The sequence below is a fragment of the Herpailurus yagouaroundi genome, unplaced genomic scaffold (genome assembly GCF_014898765.1).
Source record: "Herpailurus yagouaroundi ecotype Mexico unplaced genomic scaffold, PumYag 29, whole genome shotgun sequence".
Taxonomy (NCBI): domain Eukaryota; kingdom Metazoa; phylum Chordata; class Mammalia; order Carnivora; family Felidae; genus Herpailurus; species Herpailurus yagouaroundi.
The window spans coordinates 46,322,096-46,347,189 of record NW_024412377.1 but is presented as its reverse complement, the minus strand read 5'-3'; the positions used below and the strand labels follow the sequence as shown (position 1 = coordinate 46,347,189).

General features: G+C 42.6%; 1 protein-coding gene across 2 annotated transcripts in view; it reads right to left on the bottom strand.

Moving 5' to 3' along the window:
- GALNT10 (polypeptide N-acetylgalactosaminyltransferase 10) overlaps nucleotides 1-25,094 on the bottom strand; it is a 218,728-nt gene that overhangs the window by 38,737 nt on the left and 154,897 nt on the right. The window lies entirely within an intron of this gene.

Sequence of the window (25,094 nt, the reverse complement as noted above, 5' to 3'; positions counted from 1 at the left end):
GAACTACTGAAAAACCAGGCCCTTTCTTCTCATTAGAGTTGCTAAGTTGGCTGGCCATAAATCTGGAGCTGCTGGTGACATCTTTGGCAAATGAGGTGGTAAGAGTTGGGGGAGGGGCAGTTCTGCTGACATTGAAGTAAACATGTAAAAAGAATCAAGAGATGGAAATTATTCTGATGGCATTTTGATTCCCCAGATCCCTCTGTGCCTAAAGCAGACAGACTCCTAAATGTTCTTACTACACACGAAACAAATTCCTCTTCTTGCTTATGCTAATGTGGGTTGGGTTTCTATCCTGTGCCTGGTAAAGTCATTCTGAACAAATCTCAAAAATTATCTCTTTTTACTAAAAAAGTCCCAGCCTTAACACTGGTGTCTCTTTAGTTTAATCGGGGTTAGAGCACTTTATGAAAAATCTAGTATGGCTACAAAAAAAGTCCTAACGTTTATACCACACTTAATGATGAAATAGCGAATGCTTTTATCCGACCATCAGGATAAAGGCTGTATTCTCTCTCATCACTTCCATTCAGCATTGTACTAGAACTCCTAGCCAGTACAACTGGCAAGATAAAGAAATAAAGCCATAAAGATTGGGAAGAAAAAGGTAACAGTATCTTTACCTGTAGATGACATGATTATTTACATAGAAAAATCCTAAGAAATCTACAAAGAAGCTAGCAAGATTTCAGGATACCAGTTTAAATGTTGATTTAAAAATTAGTTGTAGGGGCGCCTGGGTGGCGCAGTCGGTTAAGCGTCCGACTTCAGCCAGGTCACGATCTCGTGGTCCGTGAGTTCGAGCCCCGCGTCAGGCTCTGGGCTGATGGCTCAGAGCCTGGAGCCTGTTTCTGATTCTGTGTCTCCCTCTCTCTCTCTGCCCCTCCCCCGTTCATGCTCTGTCTCTCTCTGTCCCAAAAATAAATAAACGTTGAAAAAAAAATTAAAAAAAAAAAAATAAAAATTAGTTGTATTTCTAAGTACTGGCAGATAAAAAAAATTGGAAAATTCAATTTAAAATAGTAAGCATACAATTTGCAATTTAACAAAAGAAGCAAAATCTGTATACTTTGAAACTGCAAAAACACTGTTGAAAAATATTAAAGACTAAAATAAATGGAAAGACAGTCTGTGTTCATGGACTGGATGACTTAATATTGCTAAGATGGCAATACCTCCTATGTTGATCTACAGATTCAGTGAGATCAAAATCACAGCTGATCTTTGCAAAAATTGACAATTGACAAGCTGATCCTAAAATTTATGGAAGAGATCAACAGATCCAGGATAGCTAAAAATCTTTTGATTACTTACACATGAACATTTACAGCAATACTACTCACAACAGCCAAAGATTGGAAACAACTCAAGCTTCCATCACCTCATGAATGGATAAACAACTATGAAATATATTCATACAATGGAATATCACTCAACCATAAAAAGGAATGAAGTACTGATACACGGTACCATGCAGATGAACCTCAAAACATTACACCAAATAAAGGATGCCAGCCACAAAAGGTCACATGTTTTATCATTCTACTCATATGAAATTCCAGAATAGGTAAATTTATACAGCCAACAAACAAATTAGTGATTACCAGAGACTGGGGTAGAGAGAGACGGGGAGTGACAACTCAATGGGTATGGTGTTTCCTTTTGGAGTGATAAAACATTTTGGAACCAAGTGATGGTTGCACAACATTGTGAATGTACTAAATGCCAGTGAATTGTATACTTTAACATGGTTAATTTTTATGTTATGTGAATTTTACCCCAATTAAAAAAAAATGGGTAAAAGATCTGAATAGGCACTTCTCCAAAGGTGATATACAAATGGCCGATAAACACATAAAAGGATGTTCAACATCCTTAGTTACCAGGGAAATGCAAATCAACACCACAATGAGATACTACTTCACATCCACTAGGATGGCTATAATGCACAACTCAGATAATAAGTGTTGACAAGGATGTGGAGGATAAGAATCTCTATATACTGTTGGTGGAAATGTAAAATGGTGCAGCCACTTTGGAAAACAGTCTGGCAGTTCCTCAGTTAAGCACAGTTACCATATTACCCAGTAATTCCATTCCTAGGTGTACACCCAAGAGAAATGAAAACACACAACCACCTCAAAATGTGCGTACTAGTGTTCATAGCAGCAATATTCAAAATATCCCCATATTGAAAACCATAGAAATATCCATCAACTGATGAATGAGTGAACAGAACGTAGTATATCCACACAATGGATTTTATTATTCCACAATAAAAAAGGAAAGAGCGATTAAGACAATATGGATGAACCTTAAAAAGAGTATTCTGTGTTAAAGAAGTCAGACACCTAAGACTAGATATTATATGGTTCTATTTATATGAAATTTCTAGAAAGACAAAATTACAGGGACAGAAAGGAAGTCAGCAGTAGTCTAGAGCTAGGTTGGGAGTGGGGACTGATTACAAACAGGCACAAAGGAACTTTCTGGAGTGATGGAAATATTCTAAAACTGTATTATAGTGATCATTTTAAAACTGTATAAACTGACCCAAGAACTGAACTGCAGATTTAAAATGGGTGATTTTTGTGTTATGCAAATTATACCTTAATAAGGTTGTTAAATGGAAAAAAAATGTATTTCTATATCCTGGCAAAGAACAATTGGAAAGTACAATAAAAATACCATTTATAATAGCTTCATATAGATAAAGACCCAAATAAATGGAGAGATAAATCATACATATAGACTTGAAGACTCCATATTGTTAAAGAGTCAATTCTCCTCAAATCATCTATAGATTCAACATAATCCCAATGAAATCACAGCAGGTTTTGAAATTGACAACTTTCAAAGAACCTAAACTGTGAAAACAAAAACAATCTTAAAAAAGAATAAAGTTGGAGGACTCACTGATTTCAAAACTTATTACAAAGTCAGAATAATCAAAACAATGTAATACTGGCAAGGAATAAACATAACCAATAGAACAGAATAGAGGAGCCAGGGGTATACCTATATATATGTCATTGACTGACTGGTTTTTGACAAGGGCACCAAGGCAAATTCAATGAGAATATAAAAGAATTTTTAAAATGTGCAACAAAACAAATGAAAAGAAAGACAAACCAAGAAACAGATTTAACTATAAAGAACAAACAGATGGTTACCAGAGGGGAGGTGGTGAGGAGATGGGTGAAATAGGTGATGGGGATCAAGAGAACATTGGGGGCACCTGGGTGGCTTAGTTTGTTAAGCGTCCAACTCTTGATTTCAGCTTGGGTCACAATCTCATGGTTAGTGGGTTTGAGCCCCTGTTGGGCTTTATGCTGATAGTACAGAGGCTGCTTGGGATTCTCTCTCTCCCTCTCTCTCTCTGTCCTGCTCTGTCTCTCAAAATAAATAAATAAGCATTAAAATAAAGAGCACACTTATGATGATGATCACTGAGTAATGTACAGAATTGCTGAATGGCTATGTTGTGCACCTAAAATTACCATGACACTGTATGTTAACTATACTGGAATGGAAATAAAAAACTTGAAAAAATAAAACAGCTAGCATAACTGGATAAACACATGAAAAAAGATGAACCTCAACCTCTACCTCCTACCATACACAACAAATAATTTTAGATGGATAGCAGGTTTAAATATAAAGGCTAAAGTTATAAGGTTTCTTGAAGAAACATAGGAGAATATTGTTGTAAACTTGGGGTAGGAAAAGATCTCTTAAGACATAAAAAGCACTACCCCATAAAAGGGAAGACAGATAAATTGGACTTGATTAAGAACTTGCTCTTCCAACTTTGCTCATCACAACACATCAAAGACATCAGTAAGAAAATGACAAGGCAGGCAACAGTCTGGGAGAAAATATTCACAATACATGAATCTGACAAAGGACTTGTATCAAGAATATGTAATGGATTCCACCAAAGTCAATAATAAACAGATGACCAACTTAAAACTAGGCAAAAAGCTATGAAACATTTTTACAAAAATACATTTCACAAAAGAATTGATATACAAATAGCCAACAAGCATATGAAAAGATGTGACTCAAATTAAAAGCCTGAGATGCCATTTGCTATACATTCCCCAGGGAGAGGAGTTAAGATGGTGCAAGAGTAGGGGGGCTCTAAGTTTGCTTCATCCCTCAAATACAGCTAGATAAATATCAAATCATTCTAAACACCCAAGAAATCAATCTGAGGGCTGAGAGAACAAAACCACAAGTCTACAAGTAGAAAAACGACTACTTTGTGGAAGCTTCTTTTAACAAGCAGATCAAAGCACCTAGATCTAGGGTTTGTTTCTTCTTCTTCTTCTCTGGACAAAATGACAAGATGGAAGAATTCATCCCAAAAGAAAGAACAGGAAGTTGGAGCATGTGGGTGGCTCAGTCAGTTAAGTGACTGACTTCGGCTCAGGTCATGATCTCACAGCTCATGGGTTTGAGCCCCGCATCAGGCTCTGTGCTGACAGCTGGGAGCCTGGAGCCTACTTTGAATTCTGCATCTCCCTCTCCTTCTCTGCCCCTCCCCCACTCGCATGCGCTCTCTCTCTCTCTCTCTCTCTCTCTCTCTCTCTCTCTCTCTCAAATAAAAAAAAAATTAAAAAAAAAAAGAACAGGAACTAGAAGCAATAGCCAGGGATTTAATCAATACAGATATACAGATAGAAGTAAGACCTCTGAACCTGAATTTCAAACAACAATTATAAGGATACTATCTGGGCTTGAAAAATGCATAGAAGGCACTAGAGAATGCCTTAAAAGAACTTTTAGTTCTTTTAGATTAAAGAACTAAAAACTAGTCAGGCTGAAATTAAAAAAACTATAATCAAGATGTAAACCCAAATGGATGCCATAACAATGAAGATGAACAAAGCAGAGGAGAGAATCTGTGATAAGGAAGATAAAACTATGAAAAATAATGAAGTTGAAAAGAAGAGGGAAAGAAAGGTAATGAATCATGAAGGTAGACTTAGAGAACTCAGCAACTTCTTAGAGCAATAATATTTGTATCACAGGAGTCCCAGAAGATGAAGACAGAGAAAAAGCGGCAGAAGGTTTATTTTAGCAAATTACAGCTGAAAACTTTCCTATCTGGGGAAGGATACAGACATTTAAATCCAAGAAACACAAAGAAGTCCCATGAAATTCAACAAAAGCTGGCTATATGACCTAGACATATCATAGTCAAAATCACAACATACACAGACAAGGAAAGATTCCTGAAAGCAGCAAGGGAAAAACAAGTCCTTAACCTATAAGGGAAGACAGATCAGGTTTGCAGCAGACCTATCCACAGAAACTTGGCAGGCTAGAAGAGAATGGCAGGATATATTCAATGTGCTCAATGGGAGAAATATACAACCAAGAATACTTTATCCAGCAAGTCTGTCATTGAGAATAGAAGGAGAGATAAAATGTTTCCCAGCAAACAAAAACTAAAGGAGTTTGTGACACTAAGCCAGCCCTGCAAAAAATATTAGAAGGGACTCTTCGAGTGGGGGGAAAAAGACCAAAAGCGATAAAGACTAGAAAGGAACACAGAACATCACCAGAAATACCAATTTTATAGGTAACACAATAGCACTAAATTCGTACCTTTCAGTAATCACTCTGAATGTAAATGGTCTACATGTTCCAGTCAAAAGACACAGGGTATAAGAATGGATTAAAAAAACAAGACCCATCTATATGCTGCATAGGAGACTCATTTTAGACCTAAAGACACCTGATTGAAAGTGAGGGGATGGAAAACTGGAGTAGCCATGCTTATGTCAGACAAATTAGATTTTTTTTTGAGTGAAAAGCCTTTAGTTTAATGATACCCTGCCTCTTTTTTTCTTTTTCAATATATGAAATTTATTGTCAAATTGGTTTCCATACAACACCCAGTGCTCATCCCAAAAGGTGCCCTCCTCAATACCCATCACCCACTCTCCCCTCCCTCCCACACCCCATCAACCCTCAGTTTGTTCTCAGTTTTTTAAGAGTCTCTTATGCTTTGGCTCTCTCCCACTCTAACCTCTTTTTTTTTTCCCCCTTCCCCTCCCCCATGGTCTTCTGTTAAGTTTCTCAGGATCCACATAAGAGTGAAAACATATGGTATCTGTCTTTCTCTGTATGGCTTATTTCACTTAGCATCACACTCTCCAGTTTCATCCACGTTGCTACAAAGGGCCATATTTCGTTCTTTCTCATTGCCACGTAGTACTCCATTATGTATATAAACCACAATTTCTTTATCCATTCATCAGTTGATGGACATTTAGGCTCTTTCCATAATTTGGCTATTGTTGAAAGTGATGCTATAACCATTGGGGTACAAGTGCCCCTATGCATCAGTACTCCTGTATCCCTTGGGTAAATTCCTAGCAGTGCTATTGCTGGGTCATAGGGTAGATCTATTTTTAATTTTCTGAGGAACCTCCACACTGTTTTCCAGAGTGGCTGCATCAGTTTGCATTCCCACCAACAGTGCAGGAGGGTTCCTGTTTCTCTACATCCTCGCCAGCATCTATAATCTCCTGATTTGTTCATTTTGGCCACTCCGACTGGCGTGAGGTGATATCTGAGTGTGGTTTTGATTTGTATTTCCCTGATGAGGAGCGATGTTGAGCATCTTTTCATGTGCCTGTTGGCCATCTGGATGTCTTCTTTAGAGAAGTGCCTATTCATGTTTCCTGCCCATTTCTTCACTGGGTTATTTGTTTTCGGGTGTGGAGTTTGGTGAGCTCTTTATAGATTTTGGATACTAGCCCTTTGTCCAATATGTCATTTGCAAATATCTTTTCCCATTCCGTCGGTTGCCTTTTAGTTTTGTTGGTTGTTTCCTTTGCTGTGCATAAGCTTTTTATCTTCATAAGGTCCCAGTAATTCATTTTTGCTTTTAATTCCCTTGCCTTTGGGGATGTGTCAAGTAAGAGATTGCTACAGCTGAGGTCGGAAAGGTCTTTTCCTGCTTTCTCCTCTAGGGTTTTGATGGTTTCCTGTCTCACGTTCAGGTCCTTTATCCATTTTGAGTTTATTTTTGTGAATGGTGTGAGAAAGTGGTCTAGCTTCAACCTTCTGCATGTTGCTGTCCAGTTCTCCCAGCACCATTTGTTAAAGAGACTGTCTTTTTTCCATTGGATGTTCTTTCCTGCTTTGTCAAAGATTAGTTGGCCATACGTTTGTGGGTCTAGTTCTGGGGTTTCTATTCTATTCCATTGGTCTATGTGTCTGTTTTTGTGCCAATACCATGCTGTCTTGATGACGACAGCTTTGTAGTAGAGGCTAAAGTCTGGGATTGTGATGCCTCCTGCTTTGGTCTTCTTCTTCAAAACTACTTTGGCTATTCGGGGACTTTTGTGGTTCCATATGAATTTTAGGATTGCCTGTTCTAGTTTCGAGAAGAATGCTGGTGCAATTTTGATTGGGATTGCACTGAATGTGTAAATAGCTTTGGGTAGTATTGACATTTTGACAATATTTATTCTTCCAATCCATGAGCAGGGAATGTCTTTCCATTTCTTCATATCTTCTTCAATTACTTTCATAAGCTTTCTATACTTTTCAGCATACAGATCTTTTACATCTTTGGTTAGATTTATTCCTAGGTATTTTATGCTTCTTGGTGCAATTGTGAATGGGATCAGTTTCTTTATTTGTCTTTCTGTTGCTTCATTGTTAGTGTATAAGAATGCAACTGATTTCTGTACATTGATTTTGTATCCTGCAACTTTGCTGAATTCATGTATCAGTTCTAGCAGACTTTTGGTGGAGTCTATCGGATTTTCCATGTATAGTATCATGTCATCTGCAAAAAGCGAAAGCTTGACTTCATCTTTGCCAATTTTGATGCCTTTGATTTCCTTTTGTTGTCTGATTGATGATGCTAGAACTTCCAACACTATGTTAAACAACAGTGGTGAGAGTGGGCATCCCTGTCGTGTTCCTGATCTCAGGGAAAAAGCTCTCAGTTTTTCCCCATTGAGGATGATGTTAGCTGTGGGCTTTTCATAAATGGCTTTTATGATGTTTAAGTATGTTCCTTCTATCCCGACTTTCTCAAGGGTTTTTATTATGAAAGGGTGCTGAATTTTGTCAAAGGCCTTTTCTGCATCGGTTGACAGGATCATATGGTTCTTATCTTTTCTTTTATTAATGTGATGTATCACGTTGATTGATTTGCGAATGTTGAACCAGTCCTGCATCCCAGGAATGAATCCCACTTGATCAAGGTGAATAATTCTTTTTATATGCTGTTGAATTCGATTTGCTAGTAAATTATTGAGAATTTTTGCATCCATATTCATCAGGGATATTGGCCTGTAGTTCTCTTTTTTTACTGGGTCTCTGTCTGGTTTAAGAATCAAAGTAATACTGGCTTCATAGAATGAGTCTGGAAGTTTTCCTTCCCTTTCTATTTCTTGGAATAGCTTGAGAAGGATAGGTATTATCTCTGCTTTAAACGTCTGGTAGAACTCCCCTGGGAAGCCATCTGGTCCTGGACTCTTATTTGTTGGGAGATTTTTGATAACCGATTCAATTTCTTCGCTGGTTATGGGTCTGTTCAAGCTTTCTATTTCCTCCTGATTGAGTTTTGGAAGAGTGTGGGTGTTTAGGTATTTGTCCATTTCTTCCAGGTTGTCCAATTTGTTGGCATATAATTGTTTGTATCTCTGAGGGATTGGTTGTAATAATTCCATTTTCATTCATGATTTTATCTATTGGGTCATCTCCCTTTTCTTTTTTAAGAAGCCTGGCTAGAGGTTTGTCAATTTTGTTTATTTTTTCAAAAAACCAACTCTTGGTTTCGTTGATCTGCTCTACAGTTTTTTTAGATTCTATATTGTTTTTTTCTGCTCTGATCTTTATTATTTCTCTTCTTCTGCTGGATTTAGGCTGCCTTTGCTGTTCTGCTTCTATTTCCTTTAGGTGTGCTGTTAGATTTTGTATTTGGGATTTTTCTTGTTTCTTGAGATAGGCCTGGATTGCAATGTATTTTCCTCTCAGGACTGCCTTCGCTGCGTCCCAAAGCGTTTGGATTGTTGTATTTTCATTTTTGTTTGTTTCCATATATTTTTTAATTTTTCTCTAATTGCCTGGTTGACCCACTCATTCTTTAGTAGGGTGTTCTTTAACCTCCATGCTTTTGGAGGTTTTCCAGACTTTTTCCTGTGGTTGATTTCAAGCTTCATAGCATTGTGGTCTGAAAGTATGCATGGTATAATTTCAATTCTTGTACACTTATGAAGGGCTGTTTTGTGACCCAGTATATGATCTATCTTAGAGAATGTTCCATGTGCACTCAAGAAGAAAGTATATTCTGTTGCTTTGGGATGCAGAGTTCTAAATATATCTGTCAAGTTCATCTGATCCAATGTATCATTCAGGGCCCTTGTTTCTTTATTGACCATGTGTCTACATGATCTATCCATTTCTGTAAGTGGAGTGTTAAAGTCCCCTGCAATTACCACATTCTTATCAATAAGGTTGCTTATGTTTTTCAGTAATTGTTTTATATATTTGGGGGCTCCGGTATTTGGCGCATAGACATTTATAACTGTTAGCTCTTCCTGATGGATAGACCGTGTAATTATTATATAATGCCCTTCTTCATCTCTTGTTACAGCCTTTAATTTAAAGTCTAGTTTGTCTGATATAAGTATGGCTACTCCAGCTTTCTTTTGGCTTCCGGTAGCATGATAAATAGTTCTCCATCCCCTCACTCTCAATCTAAAGGTGTCCTCAGGTAAAATGAGTCTTTTGTAGACAGCAAATAGATGGGTCTTGTTTTTTTACCCATTCTGATACCCTATGTCTTTTGGTTGGCTCATTTAATCCATTTACATTCAGTGTTATTATAGAAAGATACGGGTTTAGAGTCATTGTGATGTCTGTATGTTTTATGCTTGTAGCAATGTCTCTGGTACTTTGTCTCACAGGATCCCCCTTAGGATCTCTTGTAGGGCTGGTTTAGTGGTGACGAATTCCTTCAGTTTCTGTTTGTTTGGGAAGACCTTTATCTCTCCTTCTATTCTAAATGACAGACTTGCTGGATAAAGGATTCTCAGCTGCATATTTTTTCTGTTCATCACATTGAAGATCTCGTGCCAATCCTTTCTGGCCTGCCAGGTTTCAAAAGAGAGATCAGTCATGAGTCTTATAGGTCTCCCTTTATATGTGAGGGCACGTTTACCCCTTGCTGCTTTCAGAATTTTCTCTTTATCCTTGTATTTTGCCAGTTTCACTATGATATGTCGTGCAGAAGATCGATTCAAGTTACGTCTGAAGGGAGTTCTCTGTGCCTCTTGGATTTCAATGCCTTTTTCTTTCCCCAGTTCAGGGAAGTTCTCAGCTATTATTTCTTCAAGTACACCTTCAGCACCTTTCCCTCTCTCTTCCTCCTCTGGGATACCAATTATGCGTATATTATTTCTTTTTAGTGTATCACTTAGTTCTCTAATTTTCCCCTCATACTCCTGGATTTTTTAATCTCTCTTTTTCTCAGCTTCCTCTTTTTCCATAACTTTATCTTCTAGTTCACCTATTCTCTCCTCTGCCTCTTCAATCCCAGCCGTGGTCGTTTCCATTTTATTTCGCATCTCGTTTAAAGCGTTTTTCAGCTCCTCCTGACTGTTCCTTAGTCCCTTGATCTCTGTAGCAATAGATTCTCTGCTGTCCTCTATACTGTTTTCAAGCCCAGTCATTAATTTTATGACTATTATTCTAAATTCACTTTCTGTTATATTATTTAAATCCTTTTTGATCAGTTCATTAGCTGTTGTTATTTCCTGGAGATTCTTTTGAGGGGAATTCTTCCGTTTGGTCATTTTGGATAGTCCCTGGAGTGGTGCGGACCTGCAGGGCACTTCCCCTGTGCTGTGGTGTATTAACTGGAGTTGGTGGGTGGGGCCACAGTCAGACTGGTGTGTGCCTTCTCTTCCCCTCTCCTAGGGGCGAGATTCACTGTGGGGTGGCATGGCCTATCTGGGCTACTTGCACATTGCCAGGCTCGTGGTGCTGGGGATCTGGCATATTAGCTGGGGTGGGTAGGCAAGGTGCACGGGGGCAGGAGGGGCAGGCTTAGCTTGCTTCTCATTCGGGCATCCACTTCAGGAGGGGCCCTGTGGCACCGGGAGGGAGTCAGACCCCCTGGCAGATGGATCCGCAGAAGCACAGCGTTGGGTGTTTGCACGGAGCAAGCAAGTTCCCTGGCAGGAACTGGTTCCCTTTGGGATTTTGGCTGGGGGATGGGCGAGGGAGATGGCACTGGCAAGCACCTTTGTTCCCCGCCAAACTGAGCTCTGTCGTCTCGGGGCTCAGCAACTCTCCCTCCCATTGTCCTCCAGCCTTCCCGCTTTCCGAGCAGAGCTGTTAACTTATGACCTCCCAGATGCTAAGTCCCGCTTGCTGTCGGAACACACTCCGTCCGGCCCCTCCGCTTTTGCAAGCCAGACTTGGGGGCTCTGCTTGGCCGGCGGGCCGCCCCTCCGTCCTGGCTCCTTCCTGCCAGTCCGTGCAGCGTGCACTGCCTCTCCGCCCTTCCTACCCTCTTCCGTGGGCCTCTCGTCTGCGCTTGGCTCCGAAGACTCCGTTCTGCTAGTCTTCTGGTGGCTTTCTGGGTTATTTAGGCAGGTGTGGGTGGAATCTACGTGATCAGCAGGATGCGTGGTGAGCCCAGCGTCCTCCTATGCTGCCATCTTCTGCCCTCCCGATTGAGACAAATTAGATTTTAAAGCAAAAACTAACAAGAGATGACGAATGGCATTACATCATAATTAAGGGGTCTATTCATCAAGAAGATCTAACAATTGTAAATTCTTATGCCCCCAACTTGGAGACCCCGAGTATAAAAACCAATTAATAACAAACATAAAGAGACTCACTGAAAATACCATAATAGTAAGGGACTTTAACACCCCACTTACAGCAACGGACAGATGATCGAAGCAGAAAATCAACAAGGAAACAATGGCTTTGAATGACACACTGGACTAGCTGGACTTAACAGATGTATTAAAAGAACATTTCATGGTAAAGCAGCAGAATACACATTCTTTTCGAGTGTACATGGAACATTCTTCAGAATAGATTACATACTGGGTCACAAATCAGCCCTCAACAAGTACAAAAAGATGGAGATTATACCATGCATATTTTCCAAACACAATGCCATGAAACTTGAAGTCAGCCACAAGAAAAAATTTGGAAAGACCACAAATGGAGGATAAAGAAAATCCTACTAAAGAAGTAATGTTAACCATGAAATTAAAGAAGAAATAAAAAAGCACATGGAAAGACATGAAAATGAAAACATGACAGTCCAAATTCTTTGGGATGCAGCAAAGGTAGTTCTAAGAGGGAAGTATACTGCAATATAGGCCTACCTGAAGAAACAAGAAAGGTCTCAAATACACAGCTTAGCCTCACACCTAAACGAACTGGAAGAGGAACAGCAAATAAAGCCTAAAGCAAGCCTAAGAAGGTAAATAATAAAGATTAGAGAAGAAATAAATGATATAGAAACAAACAAAAAACCAGTAGAACAGATCAACAAAACTAAGAGCTGGTTTCTTGAAAGAATTAATAAAATTGATAAACGCCTAGCTGACTTATAAAAAGAAATAAGAAAGGATCCAAGTAAATAAAATCACAAATGGAAGAGGAGAGATCACAACCAACACTACAGAAATACAAATAATCATAGGAGATTATTATGAAAAATTATATGCCAACAAACTGGGCAAACTGGAAGAAATGGACAATTTACTAGAAACATACAAACTACCAAAATTGAAACAGGAAGAAATAGAAAATTTGAATAGACCCATAACCAGCAAAGAAACTGAATCAGTAATCAAAAATCTGCCAACAAAAGTCCAGGGCAGATGGCCTCCCAGGGGAATTCTATCAGACATTTAAAGAAGAGTTAATCCTGTTCTTCTCAAATTGTTCCAAACAACAGAAGTGGAAGGAAAAATCCCAAACTCCTTCTATGAGGCTAGCATTACCTTCATTCCAAAACTAAAGACCCCACTAAAAAGGAGAGTTACAGACCAATTTCCCTGATGAAAATGGATGCAAAAATCCCCAACAAAATAGTAGCAAACTGAATCCAACAGTACATTAAAAGAATTATTCACTATAACCAAGTGGGATTTATTCCTGGGCTGCAGGGATGGTTCAATATTCTCAAATCAATCGATGTGATATACCACATTAATAAAAGAAAGGATAAGAACCATACAATCCTCTAAATAGATACAGAAAAAGCATCTGACAAAATACAGCATCCATTCTTGATAAAAACCATCAATAAAGTATGGATAGATGGAACATACCTCAACATCATAAAAGCCATATATGAAAGGCCCAGTGCTAATATCATCCTCAATGGGGAAAAACTGAGACCTTTTCCTCTATGATCAGGAACAAGACAGGGATGTCCACTCTTCACCATTACAGTTTAACATAGTACTGGAAGTCTTAACCTCAACAATCAGACAACAAAAAAGAAATAAAAGGCATCCAAATCAGCAAGGAAGAAGTCAAACTTTCACTATCTGCAGATGACATAATACTCTATGTAGAAAACCTGAAGGGCACCTGGGTGGCTCAGTTGGTTTGGCGTTTGACTTTGGCTCAGGTCATGTTCTCATGGTTCATGAGTTCATGCCCCGCATTGGGCTCTGTGCTGACAGCTCAGAGCCTGGAGCCTGCTTCGGATTCTGTGTTTCCCTCTCTCTCTGCCCCTCCCCCACTCACACTCTGTCTCTCTCTCAAAAATAAATAAAAACCAAAAATTAAAAAAAAGAATTGAAAACCTGAAAGACTCCACCAAAAATTGCTGCAACTAATACATGAACTCAGCAAAGTTGCAGGATATAAAATCAATTTATAGAAATATGTTGCATTTCTGTACACTAATAACAAAGCAGCAGAAAAAGAAATCAAGGAATCAATCTCATTTCCAATCATACCCAAAACCATTAGGTACCTAGGAATAAACCTAACCAAAGAGGTAAAAGATCTGTATACCCTGGGGGTACCTGGATGGCTCAGTCAGTTAAGTGTCTGACTTTTGATTTTGGCTCATGTCATGATCTCATGGTTCATGGGTTCAAGCCCTGTGCTGGGCTCCACGCAGACAGTGCAGAGCCTGCTTGGGATTCTCTCCCTCTTCCCCTCTCTCTCTCTGGTCCTCCCTGACTTGCATGTACTCTTTCTCTTTCTCAAAATAAGTAAACTTAAAAAAAAAAAAATTCTGTGCCCTGAAAACTATAGAACACTAGTGAAGGAAATTGAAGAGGACACAAGGAAATGGGAAAACATTCCATGCTCATGGATTAGAAGAGCATTATTAAAATGCCTACACTACCCAAAGCAATCTCCCCATTTAATGCCATCCGTATCAAAATACCACCAGCATTTTTCACAGAGCTAGAACAAACAATCCTAAAATTTTTATGGAACAAGAGACCCCAAATAGCCAAAGTAATCCTGAAAAATAAAAGCAAAGCTGGAGGCATCATGATTCCAGACTTCAAGCTATATTACAAAGCTACAGTCATCAAGACGGTATGGTAGTAGCACAAAAACAGACTCAGAGATCAATGGAACAGAACAGAAAACCCAGAAATGGGTCCACAACTATATGGTCAACTAATATTTGACAAAGCAGGAAAGAATATCCAATGAAAAAAAGACAGTCTTTTCAACAAATGGCGCTAGGAAAACTGGACAGCAACATGCACAAGAACGAAACTGGACCACTTTCTTACACCACACACAAAAATACACTCAAAATGGATGAAAGACCTAAATGTGAGGTAGGAAACCATCAAAATCCTAGAGGAGAACACAGGCAGCAACCTCCTTGACCTCAGCCATAGTAACTTCTTACCAGACACGTTGCCAGAGGCAAGGGAGACAAAAGCAAAAATGAATTTTTGGGATTTCAAAATGAAAAACTTCTGCACAGCAAAAAAAACCAATCAACAAAACTAAAAGGCAGCCCATGGAATGAAGGAAGAGACCTGCAAATGACACCTTGGATAAAGGGTTAGTATCCAAAATCTATAAAGAACTTACCAAACTCCACACCTGAAAAACAAATAACCCAGTGAAGAAATGGGCAGAAGACATGAATAGACACTTTTCTAAAGAAGACATCCAGATGGCCAACAGGCACATGAAAAGATGCTCAACGTCACTCCTCACCAGGGAAATACAAATCAAAACCACACTGAGATACCACCTCACGCCAGTCAGAGTGGCCAAAATGAACAAATCAGGAGATTATAGATGCTGGCGAGGATGTGGAGAAACGGGAACCCTCTTGCACTGTTGGTGGGAATGCAAACTGGTGCAGCTGCTCTGGAAAACAGTGTGGGGTTCCTCAAAAAATTAAAAATAGAACTACCCTATGACCCAGCAATTGCACTGGTATGTACCCAAAGGATATAAAAATACAGATTTGACTTGGTACATGCATCCGAATATTTATAGCAGCATTATCAACAATACTCAAATTATGGAAAGAGCCCAAATGTCCACTGACTGATGAATGGATAAAGAAGATGTGGTATATTATATACAACGGAATATTACTCAGCCATCAATCTCGCCATTTGCAATGATGTGGATGGAGCTAGAGTTTGTTATGCTAAGTGAAATAAGTCAGTCAGAGAAAGACAAATACTATATGGTTTCACTTGTGTGGAATTTAAGAAACAAAACAGATAAACATGTGGGAGGGGAGAAAAAGAAAAAAGAGAGAGGGAAACAAACTGTAAGAGACTCTTAAAGACAGAAAACAAACTGAAGGTTGGTGAAGGCAGGGAGGTAGGGGATGGGTTAGATAGGTGATGGGCATTAAGGAGGGCACTTGTTATGATGAGCACTGAGTGTCGTATGATTCACTGAATTCTGCTCCTGAAACCAATATTGCACTGTATGTTATCTAGAATTTATTTATTTTCATTAAAGTTTTTAAACATTTATTCATTTTTGAGAGATAGAGACAGAGTGAGTGGGGGAGGGGCAGAAAGAGAGGGAGACACAGAATCCGAAGCATACTCCAGGCTCCGACCTGTCAGCACAGAGCCTGATGCAGGGCTCAAACCCACAGACCACGAGATGGTGACCCAAGCTGAAGTTGGACGCTTAACTGACTGAGCCACCCAGGCGCCCCTATGTTTATTTTTAAAATTACTTATTTATTTTTATTTGAGAAAGAGAGAGAGAAAACACGTGCGTGCAAGTGGGAGAGGGGCAGAGGAAGCAGGCTGCACGTTCAGCATGGAGCTCGATGTGGGGCTTGACTTTAGGGCTGTGGCATGACCTAAGCTGAAATCAAGAGTCAGGCACTTAACTGGCTGAGGCACCAGGTGCCCCAACTAATTAGAATTTAAATAAAAATTTAAAAAGAAAAAAAAATGCTAACCATCAACAAAACAGAACAAAATTAAAAACTACATTCCCCAGAATGGCAAAAAGTAAAGACAGGAACAATATCAGGTACTGGGGAAGAGGTGGGCAATTGTAACTCATTCCTTGCTGGAAGGAATACAAAGTGTACAACCACTTTAAAAAGCTGCTTCTTACAAAGGTAAAGAGGCAGCTGTCCTATGTCCAGCAATTCCACTTGTAGGTATTTAGAGAAACAGAAACAGAAACCTGGAAAAACAATGAAATGTTTCACAGTGGTTTTATTCATAATAGTACCAACTAGAAACAACCTAAATGTCAGCAACAGGTGAAGGGATAAATGAATCGTGGTAGAGTCCTACAATAGATTCCCTACTCAGCAACAAAAGGAGCAAATTTTAGTGTACCCAACCACATGGATGATTCAAAATTACTATGTTGAACCAAAGAAACCAGACACAAAAAATAACTCAGTGTATGATCATTTGCAGTTCATCAACAGCCAAAATAATACTATCTGTCTCAGCTGGGAAAACTGAACTGAAAATCAGGAGAACAGGGCTCTCATGTCTGGCACAGTGGGCCCATCCTTGATTTCTTCTGGGCCTTGGTGCTGTCCCTGAATCACGGTTTGGACCGGGTCTTCTAGGGCCCAGGACCCAGGCTTCATGGAAGCCCAGTTAGCACATGACCAGAGCTACCAGGTGACCACCTTTCCTAACCCAGGCTGCTCTGAATTCACTGCATCCGGGCTTAGAGCTGGAAGGGCCCTCCTAAATCAGGGGGCACATTCGGATCACCTGGTGAGCCAGCTATAAATGCAGCTGCATTGGGCATCATCCCAGGGGACTGTGACCTGCTAAGCCTGGGGTAGCATCCAGCGTTTTGAGTTTCACTTGACCCACAAGAGATTCTGATGCACAGCCAGGCCTGGAAACCGCTAGAGTTGTTCAGTTTCTTTATTTTGTAGACAGAAAGCTGAGGTCCAGAGAAGGGAAGGACTCACCTTTGACATATACTTAACAGCAGGGCTGGGTTTCAAACCAGGGTCCCCTGGCTGCCTGGTTCAGAGCCCAATGACCCTTTTATTTTTCTAACTCCGTACAGAAATGTTTCACTTTCACTGTCACATAAAGCAGATTATAATTTGCAAAGGAGCTGCACACATTTTATCTCGCTTGGTTCATAAAATCATACTCTACATCATGCTTCTTCCCACCCGACAGGTGAGAAAATGGATGTTCAGAGAAGCTAAGAAACTCGCCTGTGGTTGTATAGCCAGTAAATCGCGAGGTTTTCTATAGAGACATGATGTTTCCCCCTTTTTATGTTTCCCCAAGCTCTTACAGTCATATGCTCCGATTTTTTTTTTTGCCAGTTCTACTATCCCACTCTAATCTGTTTTTTTTTAAATCAACTCACCTTTTTAAATTAAAAAAAAATTACTGAATTACATTTACTTTAAAGGGAAATAAACATCATAAATGGAAAATTGATACCAAATGGAATCAAGAGTTAATGAAAAACCGAAACAAATAAAAATAAAACAATGTGACTCAATCTTAGGCAGATCTTCCTGCCCCTCCCTCCCACACTGGGAGCTCACGGTCTGCTTCTCTGTCAAGAAGGGAGACACGGGAAACCAACCGAGGCTCTCCATCCGAGGTAACCAGAAGACACAGACGGGAGTTGGAAAGAGAAAAACTCTCCACGTGATTCAATGCGGCCTAATGCAAAGTCTCTGAACCAACTGAGATCATCTCAGGTGCCACTTAAAACCACTTCTGCACAGGACACTGCTCCAGTGGCTCGACGGAAGTGTCCAGAAACTTCCACGACCTGAAGTGTTGTATCCCCTGGCATCTTGGAGGTCGGAGCAATTAAAAGATATACAGAGAAAAGATGATCTCCACATGTACAAGCCGAGGCTGGAAGGCTGAAAAATACTCCGGGCCGCCTTCCTGCTTGCCTGCCAAGATTAATATGGCGCCTCCTGCCCTTTACCACTTCTCTTTGGAACAGTGACTCTGTAGAAAGCAGAAATCAATTTGCCCTAATTGAGGGACTAAATCTTTCCAAAAGAGACTTTCTTGGGCAGTGAAACAAGATAGCAAGAGCCATGATCATGCTCCAGATATGCTGCTGTTTCGGGCAGGAACACTATCTTTAAAAAAAAAAAAAAAAAAAAAGAAAAATCCATAGTCATTGTCTGTGACCACCGCTGCCTCTTGGCTGGGTTCAACTGGTAGGTCATTAAAACAAGGATGAGATAATTTCCTTCACCCACACACCACTACTCCCATCAGAGGGTGAAATATCACCCTGGCTGGCTCTAATCATCGAGGGCCCGGCTCGGGCAGAGTCCCGTCGCTAAATCACCCCGCACACAGATGGCCGCAGTCATTACAGATCGACCAATTAGGGCCTTTTGACAGCTTGTGGTAAAGTCGGAGCAATTATTTAGGGGCAATTATGTGCCTCCTGTCCTTACCAGGAAATGCATTTACACAAAATCAGGGCTGTTGCCTTCTCTTACCACACTGTCTTCTTGGATGAGCACGTTCCCTGAAGTCACAGAATTGGAGAGCTGGAAGAGGATTTGGATGAAGATGATGATGGTCATGATGATGACAATTCTAAGGGACAATTACTGAGCCCCTGCCCACACGTGGAGCTCCCTGCTTCATACACGTAATCTCTGACACCTACAATACCACCACAGATGGGGTATTACGACCCCATTTTACAGACGATACCACGAAGCTCAGAGCAGGAAATGGAGCCTGCCCAAGGAACACAGTTCATAAATGATGACGCCAAGGTCTACAACCCAGCCTGACTGTCAAAGAGCAGGCTCTTCCTACTGTACCGAACAAACTCCACCTCTGCCTCACTGCTCTCAGGCCCTTCGATCCGGCCAGAGGGGGATGGGGGAGGGCCAGAGAAGTTAAATGTGTTCTTGCCCAGAATCATACAGCAACACGGCGTCTTCCACCCTGGGAGCCCCAGCTTCATAAGCACTAGGGCAGGGATGGAAAACAGGTTTCACTGAAGTGCCTAAGCTAATGGGTTGTAATGGATACCTAAAGCTATATTAAGAAAGGCTCTGAGGCTATATTCTGGCTCAGCATAAAAATGCCAGGACTGAGGGGTGCCTGGGTGGCTCAGTCGGTTAAGTGTCCGACTTCGGCTCCGGTCATGATCACACAGTCCGTGAGTTCAAGCCCCGTGTCGGGCTCTGTGCTGACAGCTCGGAGCCTGGAGCCTACTTCAGATTCTTTATCTCCCTCTCTCTCTGCCCCTCCCCTGCTCATGCTCTCTCTCTCTGTCTCTCAAAAATAAACAAACAACAAAAAAAGTGCCAGGACTGAGAAGAGAGGTGTCCCCTGAAGCAGCAAGGAGGCAGCAGTCCTAATGGCACACACTCACCATTCCTATTCCAGGGGCTGCTCTGACTGAAAACCAATACTGAAGTGCTCTCGCCCTTATAACCCCTCATTTAATGGTAAGTCAGGGCCATCCAGCTTGGAGTGAGGTTCGTTCTGAAGGGAAGCCCCGTCACAGCAAGGCTTTAAGCAGGTGTCAGAAGAGGCATTAAGAGAGCTCACAGGTGGATTCTTCGTGCCCCGTCCACACCCCCTCAGCATCTGCTCTCACAGCTACCAGCTTGCTGGCACCTGCCTCTTCCCCAGGCTCTGCGCCCCCTCGGGTGGGATAGCCCCGAGCGCCTGCTCTGTGCTGGATCCCAGGGCCACCCATGGGATCATGCACAGCTGCCCGCTCTGGTGCCATCACAGGCCATCTGTTCCCATTCTCACTGCCTCACTCTCTTGCTGGTGTTTCTCGAAGTCTCCTCCCCAAACAACTACTTGCACTCATATCCTGCAGCAGTTTGCAGGAAACCCAAATTGAGACAAAGCCAAGCAGCAGGTATGACCGAGGGGAACTGCAAGGCTGACTGTGTGGTTCTGTGAAGGTGCCCCTGATGACTCGAGCTCAGTCACACATCGTTCTCTGGTGCCTGGTTTCTGTAAGGCATTGTAACTGTGTGTTGAGAACTCAGCCGTACAGGCACTAACCCAAGGGCCTTATGCGCGTTTACTCATCTAATCTTCACAAACACTCCCTGGGGCAGCTCACCATTAGTATCCCTGTTTAACTGAAGAGGAAACTGGGACACAGAGAAGTTAAGTAACTCTCCCCAGGTCCACACAGTTAGTAAGAAGCAGGTCTTGGATTTAAATACAGGCAGCGTGGCTCCAGAGGCTGTAGTCTTCTTTGTTACTTTTTTTTTTTTTTAATTAGGAATCATTTCAAACATATTAACAGTAGAATAGAATAAAGGACCCCCCCCCTCCCCCGACGCCCATCGACCCATCACCCAGCTTTGGGAATTATCAATTCCTGGACACTCTAGTTTCATCTCTGCTCCTGCCCCTGGGAGCTACTGGAGTCTGTGCTCTTAACCATCCTGCTGCTGGATGAGAAGAGCTGGGGAATTAACGTGGGAGGACAGGACAGCTCCCACTGGCCCTTTCCCGAGAACACTCCCACCGAGTTCTCTCAAGGTCAGGCACACAGCATCTTCTCAGGAAATACTTGTTGATGGCCTTGCTGGACTCCTCTGAAAGCCACTACAAGGAGGGTGGGACAGGTATCATTTCCGGCATTACTAGAGAGGAGACAGGCCCAGGGAAGAGAAAGTCTTGGCCCAAGTCTCTCAGCCAGTGAGGTCTGAGTGAGGACCAGAACCAGGGCCTGTGCTTCCTGGGTCATCCCTAAATACTTGTATGTGTCATGCTGAACACATACGCATGCACGCATGCACACACAGGCTTCCCTGGGGCCTGCAGGCTTCCTGGCTCCCGTGTTGAAAGGGAGCCTCTCCTGGGGCACCTGGGTAGCTCAGTCGATTAAGTATCTGACTCCCGATTTCAGCTCAGGTCACGATTTCATGGTTTGTGAGATAGAACCCTGCGTCAAGCCTCCCCCGTCGGGCCTCGTGCTGCCAGCGCGGATTCTCTCTGTTCCTCTCTCTCTGCCCCTCCCCTGCTCATTCTCTTTCTCTCTCAAAAATAAATAAACTTAAAAGAAATGGGAGCCTCTCCATCTTATCCAGTTTCAAGGGAGTTAGGTCTCTGTGGATGGTTCTCCCTGCTGGGCTGTAGCCCAGGGAGCAACGGCATCAGAGGAGCTTCTCCAGGTTGAACGGAGTCCCCCTAGAAGATATGTTGATGTCCTAGCCCCTAGTACCTGTGAATGTGACCCTTCTTGGACACAGGGTCTCTGAAGATGTCATCAAATTAAGGGTGGGCCCTCATGCAATGACCAGTGTCCTTTATAAGACAGAAATTTGGATGCACGAGGAGAAGGCCATGTGATCATGGACACAGAAACACTCTAAGAAACACTGAGGATTGCCAGCAACACCAGAAGCCTGCAAGGGGCAAGGAAGGATCATTAGGTAGAGCCTTCTGAGGGGGCATGGCCCAGCTGACCCCTTGATTTTGGACTTCCAGCTTCTAGAACTGCAAGAGAATAAACTTGTTTCATTTGTGTTGTTTTGTTTTGAGCCCGCTAGTGTGTGGTACCTTGTTAAGGCAGCCCTAGGACACTAAGACAGAAGGGTGAGGTTTTCACCCGGGCATTGTAACGGTGACACTGCAAGAATATGGCCCCAGTCCAGGCCACTGCTGTCCTGTGTCTGGAGCACTGTACAATTTAGGGGCAAGTACCCATGGCAAGTGGCCATGGTTGCTGTCCCTGCTCTGCTCTGTCCCCCCTTAGTCTAGCTGGCATGCAGTTCAGGTGGTGTCTGAAAAGAGAAGTAAACTGCCTCTCGTCACCCTTCCAGTGCCTTGCTTAAACCCTTCAACGGCTTCCTATGGCTCTTGGAAGAGGGTCCAAAATCCTTACCGGGGGTGACAGGGCTGTGTGTCCCTGGCTGGTCCCCTCCTTGCTGCCTCCCAACACGCGTCTTCCTTCAGGTGTCCAAAGGGCCCCAAGATGGCCCCTTCTGCCTCAGGCTGCCTGTCCAAGCTGGCCTTTCCACCTGGGTTGCCAAGTTCCCGAGCTCCTCCCATCCCCCCACAGTGAACTCCTGCGCATCCTTCAGCTCTCAGCTCAAACTTCAACTCGTCACAAAAGCCTTTCTGATGACCTCTCAGACCACAGCTGGTCCCTAGGGCAGACTGTAGCAGAGCCCTGGGACGTGTTCTTCATGCCCCTCAGCTGAGGTCATCCATCGTTCTGCATTCGCGGAGTTACTCGTCTCCCGCCCACTTTAAGCTCCAGGAGGGTGGGCCCCGTGACTGCTCTGCTTGCCTGTGTACCCCACATGCCTCACGCGGAGCCAAAGGTGTCTGCGAATCCCTGCTGAACCCACACACCTCCCTCCACCATCCTTTCATTTGGTTTGATTTGATTTGATCTGATTCCCCTGTGAAGGAAGCAGGTCACGGTTCATCATCCTCATTTCAAGATGAGGGAAGTCAAGTTCAGATGATGTTGTTTCTGGTCCAAGGTTAACACAGCCAGCAAAGTAAGTGGTTTAGACAGGACTCAAATCCAGTTCGGTTTGTTCAGGGATCTTTACTCCAGCGCTGTGTGCAATCAGATCAGTTCCCAAGTAGAATACCTGAGTTTCGACTGCTGGTGCCATCAAAGCTTGCAGAGACACCTGCTGAGAAGCACGAAAAATAAAGGAGCTCTTGTGTCCCACACTCTGGCGGGGCCCAGAGCACGCGGGAGAGGGTCCTGGGGACAGGCCCTCGAGGGAAGAGGAGGAAGAGGAGAAGGGAAGTAGGGAACAAGTTACAAACCAGACAAATCAGCATCGTCCCTGTCACTTGGTTCTCTGGCCTCTGGGGTTGTTAATAATGCAGAGGCTGTGGCGGGAGAGGCTGCCCTCCACACATCCTAACTGGCTTCTGGGAGCTGTAGGTGTTCTGGGTCTCGTCATGTCTCAGCTCCACTGGGCTTCCGGCTTTTAAAGTGTCATAGCTCATCTGTTTCCAGGATTGACTTACTCACTCCTAAGTCTTAGACCGTGTATTCTAAGGCACTGCCAATCTATTTGGAGGAGGGTGGGCAACAAAGCAGTCAGAAATGTCACCTTTGTCCTGTTGTGACACTCAGGTGTTTCTAGCCAAAGGAAAACTGTTAAGATGAGGTAGACCCTTATTGTCATTGTCATGATTTCTGTCATGTGCTCACAGTGTGCATCTAGGCCCAGGTTAAGTGCTGTTATTTATACGCATTGTCTCATTTCATTCCCACAACAACCCTACTTGGTAGGCACTGTTAACAACCTTAGACAGGGAAACTGAGGCTTAGAAAAGTTTTACACTAATCTGGGTCCAAACAGCTAGTAGGTGACAGGCAGAAGTCACACCGAGTGTTTCTGACATAATTAACTATGAAACTACATCACCCCCTCGATGCCCCCGGTCTCCCCATTCTGCCTGGTGGGTACGCTTCCAATCCCACAACCTCAATCCTATCTCCCATCCCCTGGGATGTCAAGGGCTTTCACTTGCTGACAAAACTTACAGTCAGGTGAATATAAATAGCAGGAAAATTAAACAGAGAGGCTGGGAAGGAAAGCTGTGGTTGCACTGGGATGTGGCTTTTCGCAGGTGAAATGCACAGGCATTAAAGCATCATTCGCCACTTGGAAAAGGAAAACAGACCAGTCCTTCAGGAGAGAATACGTGTTCTGGCTCTGAGTTCTGGGAGGAACTTCAGAGTGGCAGAGCCAAAGAGGCCTCAGAGTTCAGCTCAAAGCCCTGTGTCATTCCCTTTTGATGGGGGTCCTCTCCTAAGACAGTCTAAGGTATAACAGACACTCTTGATAGCTGGTTTTAAAAAACAGCCATTTCTTTTTCCCCTCCCTCCTTCCTGCCCTCCTCTTCTTCTTGATAATAGCTTTACTGAGACACAATTCACATCCCATACAATTCACCCACATCAAGGACACAATTATTGAATGTCCACCAGCCATTTGTGCACTGTTGGAAGCAGCGAACCAGCTGTACCTTAGCGAAGGCATTTCGGCAGACAGAACTCAGTTCAGTTTCATCAAGAAGGCGTGTGCTGCACCCCTGCTGGGTGCCGGGAATGATGCTGGGCACACTCTTTTCTGATGATCTATCACGGTGGTTTACAAAGTGTGGACCCCAGACCAGTTACATTGGCATCACCCAGGAGCTTATTAGAGTTGCCAATTCTGAGGCCTTACCCCAAACCTCCTGAATCAGATGAGGGGGCACCCAGTGACCTGGATTTTAATGAGCTCCCCGAGTGACACCTATACAAGTTAGCATTCGAGAAAAACACTAATCTAACTTCTACTGCAGAAGGTGAGCCGAGGGAAATGAATCTAGGCCATCACAATCATGTTAGGATTTCTGAATGATGAGAATAGAAGCTCAGTTTTCCTGCTAGAATAACAGAAAAACTGAAGTTCTCCAAGGAATGCAAGACTATTTGCTGGCCTCAGTGACACTATGAAAGTGATGGGTAGGGGCTCAGGTGCTCTCCACCCTCTTCCTCAGACTCACGTGGCCTGGCCTCTCCTTCACCTGCACAACCCTCCTCTTGCCTCAAGTGAGAGATCTGACAAATAAATGTTCCTCCCGACAGGTAGACAGCAAGGGGCCTCA